This window comes from Idiotropiscis lumnitzeri, unplaced genomic scaffold (assembly GCF_059441095.1).
Source record: "Idiotropiscis lumnitzeri isolate Australia: NSW breed Sydney's pygmy pipehorse unplaced genomic scaffold, RoL_Ilum_1.0 HiC_scaffold_112, whole genome shotgun sequence".
Classification (NCBI taxonomy): domain Eukaryota; kingdom Metazoa; phylum Chordata; class Actinopteri; order Syngnathiformes; family Syngnathidae; genus Idiotropiscis; species Idiotropiscis lumnitzeri.
Window position 1 is genome coordinate 324,299 of NW_028283650.1, and position 27,064 is coordinate 351,362.

The 27,064-nt window shown below is 39.5% G+C and overlaps 1 long non-coding RNA gene across 1 annotated transcript; it reads left to right on the forward strand.

Moving 5' to 3' along the window:
* The first annotated feature begins 820 nt into the window (after positions 1-820).
* On the forward strand, positions 821-2,449 carry LOC148315529 (uncharacterized). Its single transcript, XR_015840852.1, has 3 exons — positions 821-964; positions 1,625-1,744; positions 2,353-2,449. It is a non-coding gene; the product is annotated as an uncharacterized LOC148315529 (long non-coding RNA).
* The last annotated feature ends 24,615 nt before the right edge of the window (positions 2,450-27,064 follow it).

Below are 27,064 nucleotides of genomic sequence, written 5' to 3' on the forward strand. Positions count from 1 at the left end.
TAGCACCACAGAGTACTGAGTTTCGAGATCCTCACAATAGTCGTTCTCAAAATGATATTTTATTTTTATCAATTTAGCTTTGTTAAGGTAAGATATTTTATTGACAATCTAACATTAATATGCAAAGAACATGTACATTAGTACGAAATGTAAAAGAAAATTGTGGTGGGGGGGTGCGAATTGTTTTCTTCTTGGTAGGGGGGGCATGACAGGAAATAATTGAGAACCACTGGTCTAGTCACACACCAGCTCGGGTTCATTCCCTACCAGAGAAATGACATTCCATGTCCCCAGAGCTAGGCGCTTTATGTTGCCGGGGATTGGACTGCCTTTGACTGCCTCCTAGCTCAAAGGAAACCCAAATTCTTTGGTCCCGCCCACTGGTAGTGAGCCGAAGCCCTTGTATTAAATAATAAATAAATACATAAAATAAAAAAATTAATAAATTTAAAAAACGGACCGATCCACTGCTTGGGTTAGTTTGACCCACCTTGAGATCCGTTCCCACTCAGTGACAGTGTCTACAAGCCACTGCCACCAGGCCAGTGAACCCAACGTCCAGGCAGTGACAAAAAACGTGATCAAATTACATTGCTCATCATAAGGTGTTTGTGAGACGCTCTTTGTATGTTTCCTCAATTAAGACCTGTTTTCCATTGGTGTATTTGAAAAAAGTGGTGAACCTGTTAAATTCACTACAAAACGTTAAGAAGATGAAAGTAATGTTTGAAGGAATATTATTTTTCTATCGACGTGCCGGCGGGCGGGCACAGATAGAGAGTGATAAAGCAGCACCACCCGCGCGGGGCGTGCTGACGAAAAGGCAAGCGCTCCTCCTCTCATCGCGTCCTTATTAAGACAGAAAAAAGACGCTGTTGAATTTGACCTACTCGCAGTTCGAGCAGGTGCTTAACGCTGGAGAATATCACCACTTCGAAGTTCGAACTGCTGTTGAAACGGAGAGGTAAGTGTTTTTCGTTGGGTTTTTTTCAAAACATGCGTCGAGTGCATTTGTTCATAGTTAGAGATAGTTGTGTGGAAAACACTATACAAAGTAGCACCATGGATGTGGGCCTACAACACTGGCCTAGCAAACATGTGCTCCTACATCGACATAATTGACGAGCTCCAGTTAAGCATTGAATAATTATAAAACGTCATGGTGCTTTTACTCATTTAAAGAACTAAACCGACGCGTATTGTCATCCGGTGGTCAGGTTTGCATTGAATGTGAGCACGAGGGACGCTAGCTTGTTGCATTAGCTTTGCGGAGCTAACAGCTTGCACTTTTGTTATAGAACCACAGAATGCAAGTACCATGATAATTTCTGTCATTAATTTTTGTGTAAGACACGATGTTCACTGGTTAATTACATGATTCTTAAAGCAAAGGTTACTGTGAATGCAATTTTGGTAAGATTTTTGTAGTCACACTGCATAAATCTGTCTGTGTCTGTTGTTTAAACTTCAATATAAACTATTATGGTTGAAATCGTTAATTGGGATGGAGGAATTGATATTTTTTTAATTTATAATTTATTTTTCTTACACTGATATTGTTAAAACTCCATTTAGCCCATAGTATTAATAATTCTCAACACAATACTGTCTTTTTTCTTTATAGAATAAACAATGCCTTCCCTGAGATGCAGGAAGTCCCCAAAGCAGGATACTATTGAACATGCAGTCAAGGGTCTGGACAAGACTGCAGAGTTAGAAGCGAAGTATATAAACTAATTTAAAGGTATGATGTTAACGCTTTTGCTAAGATATATTATTGTTTTCTGATAACCAAGCTGACATCGTTTTTTAAGTGGTTATTTTACATTAAGAGTGTCTTGACCTTTTCTTTTGCCACTTTTGTCAGTTTCAAGTTATTTCAGTGAGTGTGAAACCTGATGGTAGGAGTTCTATCTAAATTAAGGCTGTACTTGATGACGCCCTCCGGCATTTTTATACCACAATAGACCGGTGAACAAGTCCGATATTGATAGTCTAGTGTAAAGCACGTAATACGTCACAGAGATCACGTGACGCGATCCAATATGACTGTGTACAGTGTATGTCATTGTTTTGAAACTAAATAATCTTAAAGTTTTTTTTTTTACGTAACCAGGTGCAATTGACATTTGTACTTTCAGTCCTAATACATACTGGCTAATGCAATGCTGGAAAATGAATTTTGGCTGGTCTGTTCCTTTAAAATCATAAAGAAGGGCTCTGCTCTATCCCTCACAAGAAGCAATGTTTCAAACCACCCTACATTAGTATAGTGGCCCAAATGAATATGATGACTCCTTATTTGTGTGCTTAAAAATATGACGAAGCTAACTTGATTTCCCTGTTAACTAGGTCGAGGAGTATTTACCAAGGCCCCTTTCAGGAAAGACGACTTTATTCTTTATTATGGAGTACAGAGGAAAATTGATAGATTCTGATGAATCTCAACGCAGGAAGATGGATGGAAGAGGCACTGTCTTTTTGTTTGACTTCCGCCGGCAAGAAAAAACTTGGAGGTGAGGCAAAGATTGAGATGTTATCTTATTTTTGTTTTTATTTAAAAAAATAAACACATACTCATCCCATAAGTGTTAGGGGAAAAATCATTCTCTAAGCAAAAATGTATAATTACTTTTATTCATGCGTTGAATCTGTACAAATGAAAATATAGATCATGAAGTCTCAAAGACAAGCTGTTAATAGGGTCTGATTCCAATAGAAATTTCTTGTATGATTTGATTTAGATTTAAAAATTGTGGATTTCCTATTTTTATGTTTTGTGTACACAAGATTGTCTCAAAGATTAATTTCTGACATTGATTGAATAATTGTTTTTTTTTTTTTTAATCTATTTTAAGTGTTGATGCAGCTCAAGAAGATGGCAGTCTGGGAAGACTGGTTAATGATGACCACATGCACCCCAACTGTAAAATGAAGAAGATGACAACAGAGGACAGACCACACCTCTGTCTGTTTGCGCTCCGAGACATTGATGTTGGCGAAGAAATAACTTAAGACTATGGACCAGCTGGCCTTGGAGAACACAGGTTTGTAAGATGCATCTTTAAGTACAATAACAGAGCCCACTTGTGGTGTTCTGGTGATGTAGTTTCCAATTAGTTTGGCAATCTAATAAATGTATGTGAAGTTTCTATGGAAGTTGAACATGATGACTGACTGGGGGAGTTCTCCATTGTCCACTATCTGTAATTCAAATTTGTGGGTCTGAGTCAAAGTTTGGCTCTGCAGGAACAACGAACTGGTCAGGGAGTGACAGTATTACAAAGTTCTGCGTTACTCCTTTCTGGGCGGTGGCCCTGTTAGGCCATCATATGCCATATTGCAAATATCCCCATTGTGGGACTAATTAAGGACATCTTTATGTTGTGGTTTCCCTACCAGAACCAGCACCAACCCTGTATATTCATGATATAAAACACTGTTTCAATTTGATATTTAGCCTTTCTATACTGTAAAAATAGAAGACCCCAGGCTTTCCTGCGCGCCCTTGCCCAATTGGTGGTGTTCAGGAGACAACCTGGGACTGAAATATCAGTCACAACCAGTGTTGTTTTCGTCACTGATGACTATGACGAAAATACTTCGTTAACGCCCCTTTTTTAATGACGATGACAAGCTATACGAGGTTCTTTTATGACGAAAACATGACGTGATGTACATGAATTTTTTTCGTTGACTAGACAAAATTGTTAGCATGTGGTTCATAAATTATTTTATGTTGCTTTTAGTGAAATAAAGCCACAACAGTTGCCCAACAAAATGTTTTGCTTCTCTGCTTATTTTGGAGCAGTGAGTATTGATTCCACTGTTGCCACTTTTTTCTGTTTGTAATGAAGAATCCTTAGTAGTCCATCCAAAAGTCTTTGTTATTGGGTGGAAACCTTGAATGCCTTGTTTTAACTCAAATGGACTTAAACCCATCCATCCATCCATCCATCCGTTATCTGTACCGCTTCTCCTCACTAGGGTCGCGGGGGGTGTTGGAGCCTATCCCAGCTGTCTTCGGCAGTAGGCGAGGTACACCCTGAATTGGTGTCCAGCCAATCGCAGGACATGCATAGACGAACAACCATCCACGCTCACACTCATGCCTCGGGGCAATTAGAGTGTCCAAGCAACTTGCCATGCATGTTTTAAGAATATGGGAGGAAACCGGATTACCCAGAGGAAACCCACGCAGGAAGGCCGGAGCCAGAATCGTACCTACGACCTCAATATTGTGAGGCCATCATGCTAACCAGTTGGGCCACCGTGCCGCTTGGACTAAAACCTTTGTGAATAAATTGACGAAAACTAGGGTAAAACTTTTTTTGCGTTTCCGTCGATTAAAACTGGACTAAAACCCTTTTTTTAGTTTTCGTTGACTAAAACTGGACTAAAACTATAACGAATTGGGATGACTAAATGTGATGTAAACAAATCAGCACTTTGTCCAAATGACTTGGACAAAATCTAAAATGCCTGCCAAAAACAACACTGGTCACAACACGTGTCTACAGAAGATTAATTGGCATGGGCGAAATTAATTAGTTTTATTTCATTCATGAGCTTATGTTTTGTTTTGGGTGGCTAAGGCTTAAAATGTGTAAAAATCTAATCCAACCTCAAATATAATTAATTCAATAAATTTATGATGCTACTAAAACATCGAAGCAGCCTCCTCCAGGCTTTACAGACTCAGAAATGGAGGTATGCGTATCGTGTGCTCATCCTGTCGTGTCTCGAGATGTTAAAATTGCAGTTAGATAGACGTGTGCTGATTAGACAAGACTTCTAATATATCTGGTGTCACAGGATATTTGTCAGTGAATGTGTATGTCTGGTTTGAGGCTCACTCAGCTTTTTCTTGTGTTGTGGGGTCCAGTTGAGTTGAATTGCGAGTCAGGTATGTTGGCCATCTGACACCCAACTGTCAGGTTTGCGTTCGTGGGGACCCCGTAGAGCCATTTTTATTGTTGACATAAATCATAGCTAATCATCTTTTCCTTCATTATCATATGAAATACAGTTAGGAGTTGTATGTGCCTTTACTATGTTATAATCTTAGAACCTACCAGCCACTACAGCTGTCCGACAAGAAGACTTTTGGCTGTCCTGTGCTCCATTGCGGCCCTGGTGGCGTTCAAAAGACAACCTGTGACTGAAATATCAGTCACAACATATCTCTACTGAAGATTAATTGTCATGCGCTAAAGTAATTGGTTTTGTTTCATTCGTGAACTTGTTCGTTAAAATGTGTAAAATTCTGATCCATTTTCTTTTTTTTAATTCATTAAATTAATATTCAACTTGTTCATTAGGATGGAGGACAACCGACAATGACTGAATCGGCTGAGGTTGATGCCACCAGAACATCGAAGCAGCCTTCTCAAGGTTTGACAGACTCTGAAAAGGAGGTATGCGTATCATGTGGTCATCCTGTCGTGTCTTGAGATGTTAAAATTACAGTTAGATAGACCTGTGCTGGTTGGACAAGTTTTCTAATATATCTGGACATAAATCGTAGCTAATAATATTTTCCCTCATCATCATATGATATACAGTTATGCGTAGTGTATGTCTTTACTATGTTACAATCTAAGAACCTACCAGCCACTACAGTTCTCTCATTGGGAGACTTAAGCTTTCGTCAGGCTGTCGACTGCTGCATTGCCCTCTTATTGGCTTTAAGTACACAACCTGTAACTGAATTATCTGTCAGAACAGAACCTATGTGTCCACAGCAGGTGATTTGGCATGTGGATTCTTCAGATTTTTAGAAAATAGGTAAAATTGTGATCAAAAGTTTAAAATGTATAAAATTCTGGTATAGTTTGCAATAGTATATCTATTAAATCATTTCAAAACTTCTTAACAAGGATGGAGAACATTGGCTGTGACCGAATTGGTTGAGGTTTACATTACCAGGACCATTGAGCAGCCTCCTCGGGATCTACAAATTTAGGAATGAAGATATGCATCCCATGTTACAATCCTGTTATGGCCCGAGGTTTTGAAGTTGCAGTTACATATTGGGCTGGGCGATATGGCTGATAAGTACATAGCGATATAAGTATTTCATATGGGTCCATCGATACACATTGAATTCTTTTTTCATATTATTTTATTCATTATTTTTTTTATTTTCCAATATTTTCACTGCCCTGTTAAAAAAACATTTAATGTAGTTTTCCTCCCGGGAGCTTTTTGTTACGGTCAATTAAGTGTTTTTGTTAAATATAGCTGCGTAGAATAATTATATGCATTATTATCGTACCACAATGTTTTGGTTTTGCAAATAATTTCCTAAAATCATTCTAATTTTGTTATTACATTATTTTGTCATAATATCATTCATCAATATTTTAGTTTTTTTTTTTTTTCAAATAGAATTAAGACCTTTTTCTGTGCAGATTCCTCTGGGGATTAAGTATTTAATGGGTTCTCAATTTTCTCTTGGACTCTGATGCAACCCAGTCTCCTCCCTTGGACAAAAAATATGGGCTGAATCTTCCTTGGAATAACGACACAGATTCTGACGAATCATTGTCAAATCCTGCCCCTGAACTTTGTGCCTCAGACCCAGACCATATTACTATCCCAAGGCTCAGGAGGACCAAAAGTATACAGGTAAACAACCCATATAGATTTCAGGGAATCTTACAAGCAAATTGCATATATTTTATTGGTCTCCTGCCTTCTATCCTTTATATTTCGTTGTTGTTGTTGTTTTTTAGATTAAAAAAACAGGCTGACTTTGGAATGGATAAGCATTATTACTCCAACTCAGATGACAGTGGAGATGAATATATTCCGGATACAAGTGAGGCCTCTGATTCAGACGGAAGTGAATCTTTGAAAATTGTGGACCCTCTCTTGAAGTCTAAGAATGCCTTCAGAGATTTTTCTCCCACACCACGAATCTCAAAAGCCACCTCAACGCAGGTTGTTAATCAAGGGTGTTCACCCGTTCGGAGGAGTAGCAGCACTGGTGTGATTCTTGAATTCTATGGCTCTTCAAATATTTGTGCAGTTTAACACAAATCATCCAAAATAGAATTCAAGCACATCTGTGACAGAAATTCAAATTCAGAAGTCAAAGAGAGAGAACAAAAAAAAAAATCTAATGCTGCGCTTCTTCCGAAGACATATACTGTAAACATTAAATGTATGTTAGGACAATCTTGAAAAAAGTATTAGAACACCCTTTACTTTTATTTCTTGTTAATTTTATTAACCAAAATATGTCCATTTTTATTACAGATTAATGAATACAAAATTAAAACTCTAATCAGCTACTTTTTAATCGTTATATTTGTATAAACAAATGTTATACATCTGTGTGTTAACTTATACAAGAAATGACGGAAAAGCAAGGGTGGTTTAGTATTTTTTTATCGTATATAGTCTGTATAATATCTTTAACCTATGCTGATGCTGTTTAATACTGATTTAAATAATAATAATAATGTCATAATCTGTTGGTTTTACATGAACAAAACCTTTCAAGCACTTTTTAAAATTCTAAATACTACCTCTTGTCAGTAAGTTGGTTCACAGCACTGCCTTGGAGTGAAAGTGTGTAGTGCTGAGACAGTCGGTATGTGCTGAGTCGTCTGACGTTTGTGTGACTGGTACCCAGGAAGGTAGCAAAACCAGGCAGTGTGTATGTCGTACCCAGGAAGGCAGAGAAACCAAGCAATATGTATGTGGTACCCACGAAGGCAGAGAAACTAAGCAGTGTGTATGTGGTACCCGGGAAGGTAGCAAAACCAGGGAGTGTGCATAGATACAGACCCCAAAAGTGATTAAAACCAAATAAAGTCCCCAGAAGATCATCTGTAGTCAGGTGAAGGACCCTGTACTTTGTTCAACTCATTTACTCCCTTAGACGTACAAAGACGTCTTTTAATGCAATGGCGCCCTCTACCAAAGACGTATAAGTACGTTTCCTGTCTTTTTTACGTCATAGTGTACATAAGGGTCTGATGCAACCTCTGACTGAGAATCAGCCTTGTCCGCATTGTGAATCATGTAAAAATCACCCAGCAGGGGGCAGAGGTGCAAAAGATCCGCCTTGAATCTGCGCCAGAGGTACAAATGGGGGGGCGGGATCCTGGGGTAGACTTATAAGTGTGGAGAGCAGCGTGGGTAGCAGCAGCATCGGCAGCACTAGCAGCAGTCGCATTAGTAGCGTTAGCAATGAAATCCTCCAAGCAAATGACGATCGAGGAATGCTTTTTTGTAAAAAAAAAGCTTCCTAAAAGCATCAAGGCGATGGAGACGCTTTGGTTGAGAGGATGACGCTTCGTCGTCGTCACAACAAAACGGCGTCTAAAGAGGGTGCGCGTGCCTTGCGGCCTGCATCGCCTGCCTTCGGACAATAGCCAAAGCAGCTGAGAGTCCTCACCAGATCCCCCCGAACGAGGAGGTAAGCGCTCGCAAGTTACCATTGAACATGTGGTTTTACCCCTCATGCTTTTATTGTACATATCATGCATCTTGCGGGCAGAAAATGTCGCGTAAATGTGCAGTTAGACGCGAGCTTGCTCGCTGACTTCCTCATCCGGCCGCCTCTATTGCACAATTACACGCGAGCGTAAGTCCTCGCCGACGAGGAAGTAAACGCTCGCAAGTTACCATTAAACATGTGGTTTTAGCCCTCATGCTTTTATTGTACATATCATGCATCTTGCGGGCAGAAAATGTCGCGTAAATGTGCAGTTAGACGCAAGCTTGCTCGCTGACTTTCTCGTCCGGGCGCCTATTGCACAATTACACGCGAGCGTAAGTCCTCGCCGACGAGGAAGTAAACGCTCGCAAGTTACCATTGAACATGTGGTTTTAGCCCTCATGCTTTTATTGTACATATCATGCATCTTGCGGGCAGAAAATGTCGTGTAAATGTGCAGTTACGCGCGAGCGCATCTCCTCCCCGACGAGGAAACAACAATACTGAATGGTGTGGTAATCATGCATACTTTCTAAAATTCACAGATTGTGCATCCCGCGGCAAGAAAGTTCCTCCTCGTCTTGTTGGTGTAAAGAAAGGTAAATTATAATATGAAACTTCACACGCCAGCAATAAAATGCAGCAATAAATATATATTTCCAATTGTTTGTATTTCTGTAATTTACAGGTTGTGCATCAGGAAGCAGTGGTTCCGGATGGCGTCACACTGGATGGCAACCGAGGAAAATCGACTTTACAGCAACCCCTGGACCACTGAATGCCGCTGCCCATTTGGAGTCTGAGGAGCCAGCTGATTTCCTGCAGCTGTTTCTCACGGATGAGCTTCTGCAGCACATCGCGGATGCCAGCAATCACTTCCCAGACAATTATTTTCACACAAACCCCAGTGGACAAACACAAGCTCGCCTATTTTCCACGGACCAGCAAAGCCAGACCACAACGAAAGTGTCGGGTCTGTTTGTGCAAAGGCAAACGGAGTGAAACAAGAATGTGGTGTGAACTATGTTGTGTGCCCTTGCATCAAGGCAACTGTTTTATTTTATATCACACAAAAAAAAAGTATGTATGACACTGATGTATTTCATTTTTGTACATAGTTCAACAGTTCAGTCGTTTAGTGTTATGTGCAAATAAATTTATTTTATCAAAAACATTTTTTGTGCTTTTTTTTGTTATTTTATAGAAGGCATGCATTATTTAGATGTTAGAGGTGTCATAAAAGCCATAAATAATAGTGTCAAAATTCAAATTATGGTCAAAATGCATCAGTTTACAAAAAGCTCATTTTCTCAGTTTTTTCCCCAGGGATTGGAGTTTTCATGAAATTTAGCTATTTTCAAATGCCGATTGCTCAAGAATGGAAAAAGATAGGAACAAACATTTTTTTCTGTTGAAAGAAGAGAGTCTCATCTTTCTTCGGGTGTGCTCCATGTCTATATAGCATTAGAATACTATATTCTGTGGGCCTTGCAATATTAGTCAAAACCCAGGAAAACGCTGGGATTGAGCGGGTTGCTCCAGTGAAAATGGCTGGTATTTAATGAGTTAAGACTGGTTAGGACATCCGGCTCGCAGTCCCAAGGTGCAGGGTTCGATCCCGGGACCCAGCTTTCCTGTGTGGAGGTTGCATTTGTGAGTGAGTTTGAGCGCAGATGGTTGTTCGTCTTTGCGTGCCCTGCGATTGGCTGGCAACCACTTCAGGGTGTGCCCCGCCTACTGTCCGTTGACAGCTGGGTAGGCTCCAGCACACTATCCTTGTGAGAATAAGCGGATTGGATATTACATGTATGTGTTTATGCCCTAGGCCAGGCGAGGGCAAACTACGGCCCGGGGGCCACATGCGGCCCGTTAAGTTTTAATCCGGGCCGCCGAACTTGAAAAAAATTTAATGAATAAACCTTGTTAATGTTTTATTTTCTAAACACTGTGGTTTTCAAAGACAAATATTATTGTTGGAATGCTTTTATTCACTTTCATTTAAAATTAAATGTATTTTTTTTCTCAGATGAGGTGAGGTTTCCAAAACACTCCATCCATCTGCTCCTGGTCCGGCCCCTCTGTCATATTTTAGAACCCATTGTGGTCCTCCAATCAAAAAGTTTGCCCGCCCCTGCCCTAGGCTTTGTGTCTTTGCTTGGTTGACTGTGTAATGAGTGTATGAATGCATTTCTTTCTACCAGACACCTTGGACTTCCCATGGCAGATTAATAATCTATTTTATCTATCCATCAGGGTCACGAATGTCATTTGATGAGTAGAGAATTTAGAGTCTCCAATTAACCTAATATACATGGATTTGCGCATGGAAACCTGAGAAAAAGCCCTTAGTCCTACTTTTCCATCTGAACCACTTTATCCTCACGAGGGTCACAGCCGTGACATCCCAGCTGACTTCAGAAAGTAAGTGGGCGACGACTCATGATCTCTTGGTTGAATAATATTGTTAGGGGCTCAAAATGGCCCTCTACAATAAAATGGCAGAAGAATATTACATACTCTCTGGCAGAAGAATATTGCGTTTTTTTTGTTTTGTCCAATTAACTTAAATAAAACTTGGGAAAATTTAATGATTACATGTAAACCAGCTGGTCTTCCCCATACCAATCCCTGGCTAAAACTGACTGAAAAATGCATGATGTGTGCCTTTTAAACTCCTCGGCCCATCCACTATGCCAGGGATGGGCAAACTTTTTGATTGGGAGGGGGGGGGCACAATGAGTCCTAAAATACATTTAATTTTAAACGAAAGTGAACAAAAGCATTACAACAATATATATGTCTTTGAAAAACCACAGTATTTAGAAAATAAACCATTAACAAGGCTTATTCATTTAATTTTTTTCAAGTTTGGGGGGCTGGATTGAAACGTTTAACGGGCCACAAGTGGCCCCCGGGCCGTAGTTTGCCCAAGTGCCCTAAGCCAATTGATTCTAAAAAATAACAGTTTTCTTCATCAAAACAACATTTTATGATCAACATAAATGTTAGTGAGTACATAAAGGTATACTCATTCGATCTATCATAACCCCATGCACTTAGACTGTACAAAAAAAAGAAAATTTTTATTTTAAAACCTAGTATTTCGCCATGACGTCACACGCTAGCGTCAAGTGCTTGGCGCTAAAAACCCGGAAGTAACAGCGGCGCTCGGTTTGAAAGTGGAGAGTTGTGCATGGTAGGCGAATTCGGGAGAAATGTTTGTTGAACACGAGGACTGTGGCGTAGAAGATGGTTTAACAGCGATCTAGTGCGCACCCAACCGTGATGGCTGACCAACGAAATAAATGCGGACCGACGGAGTGGACTGACAGGACGTGGAAAACAGGTGTGTGGCATGTGTGCGTGTGCACGAATGTGGGAGCGCGTTCACTATGGTGGCAGCGATCGCAAAGCAGCAGCACCACTCCTTGACAAAAGTATTGTACTTTCTCTGATGTTTTGGGTTTGCTCTGCTTTGGGGTTTGTAGTTCTGGCCACGCAAAAGTAACAAAGCAAGTTCTTGGATGTCTGCTTTTTTCTTGAACTGTTAATTGGTTAACATCGTGGCTCTTATTTTTATCTAATGTATGGAGTTTGGTGGCTATCTATATGCACAACTATATTAGTTGCACTTGAAATTGCATACAGAAAATTAGTATAAATAGGTTACGCTATAAAGTATAACAATATTAACAATCGTTATTGTTGTTACTGTTTATTTATTTTATTTTGCAATAACTGTGCTCCAAGCTTAGCTGTTGTGCCAGCTGCCAAGTAAAAATATGTAATCTCACTCAATAATAGGAATAAATACTTAACTAACATCTCAATTTTTCGGGTTGGGCTGTGGGGGAGGGGAGGGTGGCTGCCTGACATAAAGCAGACTGTCCTGCACATGCGCAGACCAGCCGAGTGTGTGAAGTGTGCGTAAGTGCAGTACCGGGACCGACCACTAGACAGCGATCCTGAGTAATTTTTCCGCACACACATTTCTAGCACACTCGTCTTGTTTTTGTGACCTTCCTGGGAAGCCCTGAAACTTTGACAGGACCTCCCCCTGAGCTTCTTATCACTGAATTCAATGCTCTTTTTTGTGGGGCCCAGATTTTTGGTCCCCACAAAAATTTTGGTCCCCTACAGTGGGTGTGCTGTCCGATGTTGGTCCCCAACATGTAGCTTATACAAACACACACACACACCCCTACTTGTTTTTGTGACATTGTTGGGCCACCTGAGCAAAACTCACATTGTGGGAACCACCCTTTCTAGTGGTTGTACAGCTCTGAAAAAAATCAGGCAGTGTCCAGGAATTTAGTTAAACACAAAAACCACTTCAAATTACCAATTAATGACCTGGAGGTCAAATGAGTGACTCAAGTGCATGTAATTCAGTCACTGTAGCCCAAAGATTCTCTGGGCCAGTGGATGAACCATTATTCGTCTTGGACAGCATTGAAGCAGGCCGTAGCCTGGTTTCTAAAGCTGAAAGACTTACTGACAGAGTAAAGGAAAATAGAAAGGAGTTAATCACATTAGGTGAAGAAGGCAAGATGAATTTATTCAAGAGAACTGTCAAAGGAAAGTATTTGACCTGCGACGACTTGGATAAAGCAGAAAGAGAACTTGTGAAATACTGTCAAAGGCGAAGTTTCAAAAAAGATTTAGCCATATTTGAAAAACAAAAAAGGGTGAAGAAAAGTAGCCCACTTTACAAGTTCAATATAGTACTTCAAGATGGTGTCATGAGGGTTGGTGGACAGTTGAGCCACGCAGCCATGCCTGAAACAGCAAAACAGCAAGCCATCTTGCCAAGGATTCACATAACACAAAGCTAGTCCTGAGATACATTCATGAGATTACAGCTCACGCTGGAAGGAACCACATGATGGCTAATCTGCATCAACAGTTTTGGATACCTCGAGCTGCTAGAGTCATCAGAAGAGTGCTACCTGACGATCCGCCTTTCAAGAGAATTGGCGTTGATTATTTTGGTCCATTCTAAGTAAGTAGGGTTAGAGGACAAGTAAAGAGATACGGCGTGATTTTTACATGTCTCGCTGTACGAGCCGTACATCTGGAAATTGCATCTTCACGTGACACAGATGCTTGTCTCAACGCAATCCGAAGATTTCTTGTCAGAAGAGGACAAGTGAGAGAGATGTATTCTGATAACGGAACCAACTTTAGATCAGCTGACAGTGAAATGAAGAAATCAATCAAAGAATGGAACACTAAGTAAATCGAGAAACACTTGCTGCAAAAAGGTATTCAGTGGCATAGCAATCCCCCAGCAGGTTCCCACCACGGAGGAAGCTGTGAGCGACTTATTTGGTCTGTGAGAAAAATCCTGAATGTCACTGTAAAAGAACAAATTTCGGGTGAAGAAAGTCAATATACCTTGCTTGGTGAGGCTGAAGCAGTTATAAACAGCAGGCCTATCACAAGGACATCTTCCGACCTCAACGACTTGGAAGCACTCACACCCAACACTCTGTTGTGGCTGAAGGTCAAACCTGAGTTACCTCCTGGAGTCTTCTGTAAAGACGACCAATACGCCCCAATACGTACCTCTGGGAATGAGCTGGTCAGCTCTTTAAAGAGTATTATGTAAGTTGAAATACATTAATCCATTTTTCTTTTTTGGACCATCTTTAACTGTGTAGTGTGTAATGTCTAAAATACAAAATGATCAGATTTTAGGGTGCAGTTGACGACTGTGGCACAGGTCCTCGCTCTACAAGTGCTAATAGTCTTCGGCAAAGAGAAAAATCTGCCATAAGGTACAGAAAACATTGGCATCAGAGTAAATGGATGCATGTTTTTGCAATGTGCGAGGAAACTGGCGAACTCAGAGAAAACTACGCAGGCTTGGGAGAACATGCAAACTCTACACAGGAAGGCCGGAGCCGGAATCGATCCCACAACCTCTGCATTGTGAGACCATCGTGCTCACAAGTCGCCCACCGTGGCGGCCGTCCATTATGAATGCCATCCCACCATCCATTATCTGTACGGCTTCTCCTCACAAGGGTTGCGGGGGGTGCTGGAGCCTATCCCAGCTATCTTGGGGCAGTAGGTGGGGTACACCCTAAACTGGTTGCCAGCCAATCGCAGGTCACACAAAGACAAACAACCATCCGCGCTCACACTCACACCAATTTAGGGTGTCCAAACAACCTGCCATGCATGTGTTTGGAATGTGGGAGGAAACCGGAGAACCCACGCAGGCGTGTGGGAAACATGCAAACTCCAAACAGGAAAGCCGGAATCAATCCCGCGACCTCTGCATTGTGAGACCATCGTGCTAACAAGTCGCCCACCATGCATCCCTGCTAAATAAATGATTAATTTTTACATTTTAGTATTTGTGCGATCTTGTGTTCATGACAGCATTTTCAACAGTGTGGGTGTTTGTATGAAAGCATTTCACTCGTGTATGGGCATGAGCATGTTTCAGTTGTATTTATGAATAACAATAATTTCACAATTGTGCCTGAGCGCCTTTCACTGGTGTGTATGAGAATGTTTCACCTATGTGTATGAGCGCATTTGACGAGTGTATGAGCAACAACTATTTCACTAGTGTGTATGAGAGCGTTTCACTCGTATGCATGATAGCGTTTCATAAGTATGCATGAGCAACAACAATTTCACTGGTGTGTAAGAGTGCATTTCAGAAGTGTGAAGCGATTCCTGACTTTTGTCCCCAACGGCACCTCATACTCCCCATCTCCCGCTCACTTCTCCTGACCCCATGAGCCATCCCCGTTGCTACTACATGGAGATTTGATGTGTTTTTTTGTTTTTTTTGTTATTAGCTTCTTCAACATCTCTTCTGATTCTCATCTCTTCTCTGGCGCTCGTCTCCGCCTGTCTGATTTGAAGTCGACCTCAGAATTTGCACTATTTTGACATGACTTCTGTGGTAATCACTACTGACATATTGTGTCATTTGCTCAATAATACATTAAAATTATAATAAATAATTAAAATGGGTCCGGTGCCGAGCTCTGGCTTCATATCTTTAAAAGTGGTCTTCTCAAATCTGTTACTAATGGCCTCTAAATCAGTTGTGGTAGAGAAGGGGCAAATTAGACCTTATGGCATCTTAATTTGGTCAAGTCTTGTACCCATTTTCAAGGCCAGCGACTATTGCTTTAGCTATATACAAGAAAAGGATTACTCTGAATATACACAACAACAAATCCCAGATGTCCAACCCAAATGTTGTTTCAAAATAATCCAGTTCAGATGATAAACAAATGTATTGGTATGTTGAGGTCATTATTTCAAATCAAAATATACACTTCTTTTTCAGACAATGGGGAGGATCGAAGAAGTGGAAAAGTTGCAGGAGTAACTTCAAAACAATGCAAAGAGACAGAATCTGGAAGAATGTCAAGTTTGTCCATGTTTATATTTCTGGAATTTAGTGGGCGTGCATCTCGAAATGTTTGGGCATGGTTCGGGCTGCCAGACAAGACTTTCACTGCGAGCGCTGGACCACTGGATGCTGCGGCAAACAGCGGACTTCTTGCAGCTATTTATTACCAACAAGCTACTCCTGCACATCAATGATGCGGATGGCACAGACTGCTTTGCAGACAATTATTTTGAGGCAAAACCAAGAGGTCTGTAAGCACTCTGAAAACAAAGTAAAATATTTGACACCCACGGCAAAAAAAGCCATGCTACAGCATAGGGCTGGGCGATAAACCGAAAATTTACCGTTACCGAAATTTATTACAATGACCGAAATCATTTTGCCCATGTCGGTAAATTCGATGAATAAAAAAAGAAAAGCCTTTTGTCTGCGGCAATGTTCATGCCCCTTTAAGACCGCTACAGCGCCTCTAGTCATGTGACTCCACCCGTCTGTCGCTCTCGTTGCTGGCGATTCAAATCCAGAAGCTTTCTCACCACCCACAACACAACCATGCTGTGCTGAAAGTTCAAAGTGAGAAGCAAGGTTCGACAAGTGACAACAGCCCATGAACGGAGGCGACACCATACGAGAGAACGTCTCAGAGGTGGACGCGATAGCTTAGCACATAGCTAAAGATAAAGCTCCTCTAGTTACGTGGCGCGCACAGGATTTAAACGCTTCATGAAAGCCGTATTTCCCGATATGGACTACATCGGGCCGGGAGCTTAGACATGTCAAGCATTTTGCATCTACATCCGACTTGTGGTCGGGTCGCAACATGGATCCCTGATTGAGCCTAACTGTGCATTACATAGATGACAAGTGGCGACTGCGCAGCAGAGTACTCGAGACGGCACATTTTCCCCGATAATACCCACTTGTTTATTTGGCTTGCATTGACATTTTCTTTCATTTTATTTAGCGTTTTTTTATTTGCCATTATTTACATCATGAGAGCATCTTGGCGCAATCTATTTGCAGAAAAAGATTTCGCAAGAGGTACCCTTTTTCTTTGTGACATTGTTCAAGTCATGCAAAGCAAGCTCAGGGTTCGCGGTTAACCGCTTCCCGATTGCCCGGGGCAAGTGAAATTTGGCCACGGGCAAGGTAAAATTATGGGCAACTTGCCCGACCGGGCAAGCATTTTTTAAAGCAGCCAAATATCTTTAATTTTGACGAAAACGGTGGTGTGATCTGTTTGTGTGCACTGTATGGTGATGGTTTAACCCAGACAACCCCTTATGTTTTGGTATGGTCCATTGGCCTTATCGGGGGCAATGGGCGGGCGCTACGGGGATCAGTTAGTTCAGTGAATGTCGAGTTAAAGTGGACGTCAATAAATCCCGCAGTATTGGAACTCGCTGTCGTAGCATCCTCATTTGAAGTTTGAAAAACACAACAAAAACCTACGATATTTTGGCCGAAAATTGGCGACGAGTTCGTTCAAATCCGAACATTTCGGATTCCTCTGACATGACTAAAATAGCTCGAATATTTTTAAGTAGACAATTCAGTTGTGAGTAAGGAAGGGAGTAATATTTGATTATTGGCTGTTAATTCATTAGCTCCATGATGTGACCTGACATAGTGTCAGTGACTGTGTTCTGTTTATGCTATGAAACTTATGGAGGCAGCACCACAGGCACTGGTCTTAAAGGAATACACAAATTTGCCACACTCATAATTTACTCATGTGATTCCTCAATTAATACGCTCTCCTGGACTTAAAATTGATCATCTGGATTGCTGTAATATCATTTTCCCAATTTAACATGCAGATTTGTTAATTATTAAAACTACAATTAACATTTTCAATAACTGCACAGGATGATACATTTGCTCTTGTGAGTAGGGTTTCATGGTTGACGATGAAAACAAGATTAATTTATGCTTATCAGATTATATGTTTATTTACATTTGTGGCGCACATTTTACAACCATAAACATTTTATTCTTAGAGAAAAAAAATTGTCACTTGCCCAAGTCGGGCAAGTAATTTGGCCACTCGGGCAAGGCAAATTTTAGTGGCACTTGCCCTATGGGCAAGCAGTTTTTAAAGTTAACCGCGAACCCTGCAAGCTATTTGGAATGTTCATACAAATGATTTTTGTACTTTTATTTTTCATTGAAAGTAAAGTGTACCAGTTGGTCAATAAAAAAAACAGTCAATATGCAATTCCTGCATTTATTTTGATTTTAGTCCACGTGGGAATTTATTGTGCATTTATCGTTATCGAGGTAAAATTGCTCGATTTCTCGCGATATTGATTTGAGGTCATATCGCCCAGCCCTTCTACAGCATGTATACAGTGTGAGACGTGTTGTGTTCACTTGCTCCAAGGCAATTGTTTTTAAGTGTATACCACATACCCAACGAATTGTGTAATTTGTATGGCGGGGTGTACACATGCGTTGCAAAAACACATGCACACACTGTCACTCACGCACTTCCGTATATAGTTTATTTCAGCACCTTTTGTCATGCTGTTTTTATTTTATAGAAGGAAAGCATTATTTTGATGTCTGAGCTGTCACAAAAGAAAAAATAGAACTGTTGAAGTCAAGTCAAGCTTGTGCTTGAAATGTTTGTTCTTAGTTTCTCAGTTTTTCGTGAGCAATGGGAATTCAGTTATATTCAAACGCTGTCAGGTAAAGGCTCCATATTTTTATAGCATTATAGCACACTATTCTGTGGGCGCTAGAATTGAAGGGTTTGCGTTAGTAAAAATAGGTGGGATTAAATGAGCTGAAGTGTATCTCTTGAGTGCTCCTTAAATATTTGCCTGTGTTGGTATATTTTATTTTGGTCGTGTCATGTTTATTCTTACGCTGAAAGAGACATGAGGTGTTCGAAAAAAATAAATGATTTTTTTTCCCGGTCAAAACTACCAATGGTGTCTGTTTTTTTTCCCTCCGTGAAATGTACGAGTTATCACTTTGACGCGCATGATGTCACGTGGCTGGAGGACTGGAAACTTGCACGAACAACATTTACGTTGAAATGTAACAATGACACATATATCGACATCTAACAAACATGCATGGGCATCTAACATTGACACTGACATTGACGTCTATAACATAAACCATTACAATCACATCTAACAAACACGGACATCTAACAGACACATCGACATCCATCATAAACATTTACATAGACATCGACATCTAACCAACCTTTACATAGACATCTTACACACATCGACATCTAACAAACATTTACATAGACATCTAACATAAACACATCTAATATAGACACATAGATTGACATCTAACATCGACACATTGAGATCTAACATAGACATACATTGACATCTAACAAAGACTGTTACATCGACAACTAACATCGACACAAGGCTTTGTCAAATGACACGTCATGACGACATATACAGAGACACAAGGCACAACAGCATATTTTTGGTACAAATTGAACCCGATATGTTAGCTACCTCGTTCGACTTAAAGGGTTAGCGAACTTGTTATGGTGGTTGAGGCGTGGTGGCTACCCAGCTCGTGTAGTGTATATTAAACTTAAGTTAATAATTTATGACCAGTAAACACGGATGTTGTAACGCAAAACAATGTTCAAATGTTAGTTTTTTTTCAACACATTTCATGAGAAAAAGCTCTACTTGTCTGTGAGAAATGTATGTTGTAGACCCATTATATAACACAATATTACACAATTTTACATTGGAATTTCATTTAATAAAACATTGACAATTATCTTTACAAACACTGTGTATGATTCATCTTTTCATTTGTTGTTCAATGAGCAAAACAGTGGCGATCAAAACAGTGCAAATTAAATGACATTTTATAGGTATCTGGCTGCAATACAGTGAACCCTCGCTACTTCGCGGTTCACCTTTCGCGGGTTCAGTGCTTCGCGGGTCTAAAAAATATTCGGGGGCATTGTAGTTTCGCCGAGCGGCACGACGGGGCGCTGGAGTGGTTAGACGGCCGGCGTGCGCCGAAGAAGAACGTGGGCGAAGAGGAGAGTGGACAAAGAAGAGCACGTTCCCCCGGGCACGATTTGGGGCGACGTTTCGCGCGGTTCGGACCGTACCAGAGCTCCGGCCAGCGTGCGTGGCAGTTAAGCCGAAGAGGAACAACTTCCGCCCGGGCACTAGCGGGGCGACATTTCGCTCCGTTCGGGACCGTGCGAGAGCTCCGGAGGAGACCGGCCGGCGTGCGTGGTTGTTAAGCCGAAGAGGAACACCTTCCGCCCGGGCATGAGCGGAGCGCGAGGCTGTCAGTTATGAATGAATAAATGAATAAATAAATGAAGAATGCCAGGGCACACCGGACGGCGTACCAGCAGGTAAAAGTCGAAGTAATTAAATAAATACAAAAAGAAGTAATTGAATAAATACAAAAATAATGGCTGGGGAATAAAAAAATGTTTTAATAATTTTTTTTTTTGTTATAACATGAATTTCACCCTCTCTCTCTCTACCCGTATATATATATATATATATATATATATATATATATATTATTTTATTTATTTATTTTTTTAAGCATTTTTGAAGGTGCGCCGCTACTTCGCACTTTTTTTTTTTAAGCATTTTTGAAGGTGCGCCGCTACTTCGCGGATTTTCAGTTTTCGCGGGTGGTCTCGGTCCCCATTAACCGCGATAACCGAGGGTTCACTGTAGTAAGTTACATTCTAATTTACATTTACAGGTAATGGAAATGACTACTGGTAACCTCAATTTAACTGTATTTCAGTCAGAATGCCTCAAACATCATAAAAAAATAAAACGTTGAGTATTATTTCTCCTTCAAAATGTCAGAAGAAATACTCTATAATGGCCTGACGACATCAACATAGTTTATAGTATATAGCAGGGGTGGGAAAACTTTTTTATTGGCGGGCCACAATGGGTTCTAAAATTTGACAGAGGGGCTGGACCAGGAGCAGATGGATGGAGTGTTTTGGTAACCTCATCTCATCTGAGAAAAAAAATACATTTAATTTTAAATGAAAGTGAACAAAAGCTTGTCTTTGAAAAACCACACTATTTTGAAAATAAAACATTAACAAGGTTTATTTTTTTTTTTTTCAAATTCGGCGGGCCGGATTAAAACGTTTAACGGGCCGCATGTGGCCCCCAGGCCGTAGTTTTCTCACGGCGGTATATAGCATAGCGGCATAGGTTCCCTCGTCAACATCAAGTGAGTTACCCTCTTACCAAGACCAAAATACGGGGCTCCCCATCTCCCGGTCACTTCTCCAGACCCCAACAGTCACCCTCGTTGCGAGAACTTTAAGATTCGATGTTTATTTTTTTTCGCTTCTTCAACTTCGTGTCTGATTCTTTTCTCTTCTCTGGCTCCAGGATTCCGCTGTCAATCAGATGACGATTGAGGCGGGACTTCCGGTTCAAAGTCACCCTCAGAGTTTGCAACCATTTGAGATGGCTTCTGTGGTAATAACAACTGTCATAGGTGCAATTTGCTCTATAAAGCATTAAAAAAAAAAAATAATAATAAATTACAAAAAATAGTCAAGTACAGCACTCGTCTCATAAACTAGGTAAGAATTTAGCGTTACTAACGTTGCTACACTATAAAGAGTGTTTTACTGACTAGCTAAACCCAGTTTTGGTTTAGCTGTTATAAAAGTTTGGTTTTTTAGTGCTGTAAATGCATTTTCAGCTCGCGCTGTACACATTTGCTATGAGAGGCATTATCTCATAAGGGAAATATTGGACAATCAAATTAATGACTGCCCAGGCATCAGGATGTCTTTTTACACTATATAAAGGAGGAAATTTACATTGGAAACGTTTAGTTTAGCTGTTAATGAAGTTTCGTTTTTTTTAGTGCTGAAAATTCATTGTCTGCTGGCGCTGTACACTTTTTCTAAGTGTTGCAATATCTCATGAAGGAAATACTGGACAATCAAATTAATGACTTTCCAGGCTTCAGGATGCCTTTCTACACTATATAAAGGTGGAAATTTACATTGGAAACGTTTGGTTTAGCTGTTATAAAAGTTTGGTTTTTTAGTGCTGTAAATGCATTTTCAGCTCGCGCTGTACACATTTGCTATGAGAGGCATTATCTCATAAGGGAAATATTGGACAATCAAATTAATGACTGCCCAGGCTTCAGGATGTCTTTTTACACTATATAAAGGTGGAAATTTACATTGGAAACGTTTGGTTTAGCTGTTATAAAAGTTTGGTTTTTTTAGTGCTGAAAATGCATTTTCAGCTCGCACTGTACACATTTGCTATGTGAGGCATTATCTCATAAGGGAAATACTGGACAATCAAATTAATGACTGCCCAGGCTTCAGGATGTCTTTTTACACTATATAAAGGTGGAATTTACATTGGAAACGTTTGGTTTAGCTGTTATAAAAGTTTGTTTTTTTGTGCTGAAAATGCATTTTCAGCTCGCACTGTACACATTTGCTATGTGAGGCATTATCTCATGAAGGAAATACTGGACAATCAAATTAATGACTTTCCAGGCTTCAGGATGCCTTTTTACACTATATAAAGGTGGAAATTTACATTGGAAACGTTTGGTTTAGCTGTTATAAAAGTTTGGTTTTTTAGTGCTGTAAATGCATTTTCAGCTCGCGCTGTACACATTTGCTATGAGAGGCATTATCTCAAAAGGGAAATATTGGACAATCAAATTAATGACTGCCCAGGCTTCAGGATGTCTTTTTACACTATATAAAGGTGGAATTTACATTGGAAACGTTTGGTTTAGCTGTTATAAAAGTTTGGTTTTTTAGTGCTGAAAATGCATTTTCAGCTCGCACTGTACACATTTGCTATGTGAGGCATTATCTCATGAAGGAAATACTGGACAATCAAATTAATGACTTTCCAGGCTTCAGGATGCCTTTTTACACTATATAAAGGTGGAAATTTACATTGGAAACGTTTGGTTTAGCTGTTATAAAAGTTTGGTTTTTTAGTGCTGTAAATGCATTTTCAGCTCGCGCTGTACACATTTGCTATGAGAGGCATTATCTCATAAAGGAAATATTGGACAATCGAATTAATGACTGCCCAGGCTTCAGGATGTCTTTTTACACTATATAAAGGTGGAAATTTACATTGGAAACGTTTGGTTTAGCTGTTATAAAAGTTTGGTTTTTTAGTGCTGAAAATGCATTTTCAGCTCGCACTGTACACATTTGCTATGTGAGGCATTATCTCATAAGGGAAATACTGGACAATCAAATTAATGACTTCCCAGGCTTTCAGGATGCCTTTTTACACTCTATAAATGTGGAAATTTACATTGGAAACGTTTGGTTTAGCTGTTAATGAAGTTTCGTTTTTTTAGTGCTGAAAATTCATTGTCTGCTGGCGCTGTACACCTTTTCTAAGTGTTGCAATATCTCATGAAGGAAATACTGGACAATCAAATTAATGACTTTCCAGGCTTCAGGATGCCTTTCTACACTATATAAAGGTAGAAATTTACATTGGAAACGTTTGGTTTAGCTGTTATAAAAGTTTGGTTTTTTAGTGCTGTAAATGCATTTTCAGCTCGCGCTGTACACATTTGCTATGAGAGGCATTATCTCATAAGGGAAATATTGGACAATCAAATTAATGACTGCCCAGGCTTCAGGATGTCTTTTTACACTATATAAAGGTGGAAATTTACATTGGAAACGTTTAGTTTAGCTGTTAATGAAGTTTCGTTTTTTTAGTGCTGAAAATTCATTGTCTGCTGGCGCTGTACACTTTTTCTAAGTGTTGCAATATCTCATGAAGGAAATACTGGACAATCAAATTAATGACTTTCCAGGCTTCAGGATGCCTTTCTACACTATATAAAGGTAGAAATTTACATTGGAAACGTTTGGTTTAGCTGTTATAAAAGTTTGGTTTTTTAGTGCTGTAAATGCATTTTCAGCTCGCGCTGTACACATTTGCTATGAGAGGCATTATCTCATAAGGGAAATATTGGACAATCAAATTAATGACTGCCCAGGCTTCAGGATGTCTTTTTACACTATATAAAGGTGGAAATTTACATTGGAAACGTTTGGTTTAGCTGTTATAAAAGTTTGGTTTTTTAGTGCTGTAAATGCATTTTCAGCTCGCGCTGTACACATTTGCTATGAGAGGCATTATCTCATAAGGGAAATATTGGACAATCAAATTAATGGCTGCCCAGGCTTCAGGATGTCTTTTTACACTATATAAAGGTGGAAATTTACATTGGAAACGTTTAGTTTAGCTGTTAATGAAGTTTCGGTTTTTTAGTGCTGAAAATTCATTGTCTCCTGGCGCTGTACACTTTTTCTAAGTGTTGCAATATCTCATGAAGGAAATACTGGACAATCAAATTAATGACTTTCCAGGCTTCAGGATGCCTTTCTACACTATATAAAGGTGGAAATTTACATTGGAAACGTTTGGTTTAGCTGTTATAAAAGTTTGGTTTTTTAGTGCTGTAAATGCATTTTCAGCTCGCGCTGTACACATTTGCTATGAGAGGCATTATCTCAAAAGGGAAATATTGGACAATCAAATTAATGACTGCCCAGGCTTCAGGATGTCTTTTTACACTATATAAAGGTGGAATTTACATTGGAAACGTTTGGTTTAGCTGTTATAAAAGTTTGGTTTTTTAGTGCTGAAAATGCATTTTCAGCTCGCACTGTACACATTTGCTATGTGAGGCATTATCTCATGAAGGAAATACTGGACAATCAAATTAATGACTTTCCAGGCTTCAGGATGCCTTTTTACACTATATAAAGATGGAAATTTACATTGGAAACGTTTGGTTTAGCTGTTATAAAAGTTTGGTTTTTTAGTGCTGTAAATGCATTTTCAGCTCGCGCTGTACACATTTGCAATGAGAGGCATTATCTCATAAAGGAAATATTGGACAATCGAATTAATGACTGCCCAGGCTTCAGGATGTCTTTTTACACTATATAAAGGTGGAAATTTACATTGGAAACGTTTGGTTTAGCTGTTATAAAAGTTTGGTTTTTTAGTGCTGTATATGCATTTTCAGCTCGCGCTGTACACATTTGCTATGAGAGGCATTATCTCAAAAGGGAAATATTGGACAATCAAATTAATGACTGCCCAGGCTTCAGGATGTCTTTTTACACTATATAAAGGTGGAATTTACATTGGAAACGTTTGGTTTAGCTGTTATAAAAGTTTGGTTTTTTAGTGCTGAAAATGCATTTTCAGCTCGCACTGTACACATTTGCTATGTGAGGCATTATCTCATGAAGGAAATACTGGACAATCAAATTAATGACTTTCCAGGCTTCAGGATGCCTTTTTACACTATATAAAGGTGGAAATTTACATTGGAAACGTTTGGTTTAGCTGTTATAAAAGTTTGGTTTTTTAGTGCTGTAAATGCATTTTCAGCTCGCGCTGTACACATTTGCTATGAGAGGCATTATCTCATAAAGGAAATATTGGACAATCGAATTAATGACTGCCCAGGCTACAGGATGTCTTTTTACACTATATAAAGGTGGAAATTTACATTGGAAACGTTTGGTTTAGCTGTTATAAAAGTTTGGTTTTTTAGTGCTGAAAATGCATTTTCAGCTCGCACTGTACACATTTGCTATGTGAGGCATTATCTCATAAGGGAAATACTGGACAATCAAATTAATGACTTCCCAGGCTTTCAGGATGCCTTTTTACACTCTATAAATGTGGAAATTTACATTGGAAACGTTTGGTTTAGCTGTTAATGAAGTTTCGTTTTTTTAGTGCTGAAAATTCATTGTCTGCTGGCGCTGTACACCTTTTCTAAGTGTTGCAATATCTCATGAAGGAAATACTGGACAATCAAATTAATGACTTTCCAGGCTTCAAGATGCCTTTCTACACTATATAAAGGTGGAAATTTACATTGGAAACGTTTGGTTTAGCTGTTATAAAAGTTTGGGTTTTTAGTCCTGTAAATGCATTTTCAGCTCGCGCTGTACACATTTGCTATGAGAGGCATTATCTCATAAGCGAAATATTGGACAATCAAATTAATGACTGCCCAGGCTTCAGGATGTCTTTTTACACTATATAAAGGTGGAAATTTACATTGGAAACGTTTAGTTTAGCTGTTATAAAAGTTTGTTTTTTTAGTGCTGTAAATGCATTTTCAGCTCGCGCTGTACACATTTGCTATGTGAGGCATTATCTCATAAGGGAAATACTGGACAATCAAATTAATGACTGCCCAGGCTTCAGGATGTCTTTTTACACTATATAAAGGTGGAAATTTACATTGGAAACGTTTGGTTTAGCTGTTATAAAAGTTTGTTTTTTTAGTGCTGAAAATGCATTTTCAGCTCGCACTGTACACATTTGCTATGTGAGGCATTATCTCATAAGGGAAATACTGGACAATCAAATTAATTACTTCCAGGCTTCAGGATGCCTTTTTACACTCTATAAATGTGGAAATTTACATTGGAAACGTTTGGTTTAGCTGTTAATGAAGTTTCGTTTTTTTAGTGCTGAAAATTCATTGTCTGCTGGCGCTGTACACTTTTTCTAAGTGTTGCAATATCTCATGAAGGAAATACTGGACAATCAAATTAATGACTTTCCAGGCTTCAGGATGCCTTTCTACACTATATAAAGGTGGAAATTTACATTGGAAACGTTTGGTTTAGCTGTTATAAAAGTTTGGTTTTTTAGTGCTGTAAATGCATTTTCAGCTCGCGCTGTACACATTTGCTATGAGAGGCATTATCTCATAAGGGAAATATTGGACAATCAAATTAATGACTGCCCAGGCTTCAGGATGTCTTTTTACACTATATAAAGGTGGAAATTTACATTGGAAACGTTTGGTTTAGCTGTTATAAAAGTTTGGTTTTTTAGTGCTGTAAATGCATTTTCAGCTCGCGCTGTACACATTTGCTATGAGAGGCATTATCTCATAAGGGAAATATTGGACAATCAAATTAATGACTGCCCAGGCTTCAGGATGTCTTTTTACACTATATAAAGGTGGAAATTTACATTGGAAACGTTTAGTTTAGCTGTTAATGAAGTTTCGTTTTTTTAGTGCTGAAAATTCATTGTCTGCTGGCGCTGTACACTTTTTCTAAGTGTTGCAATATCTCATGAAGGAAATACTGGACAATCAAATTAATGACTTTCCAGGCTTCAGGATGCCTTTCTACACTATATAAAGGTAGAAATTTACAT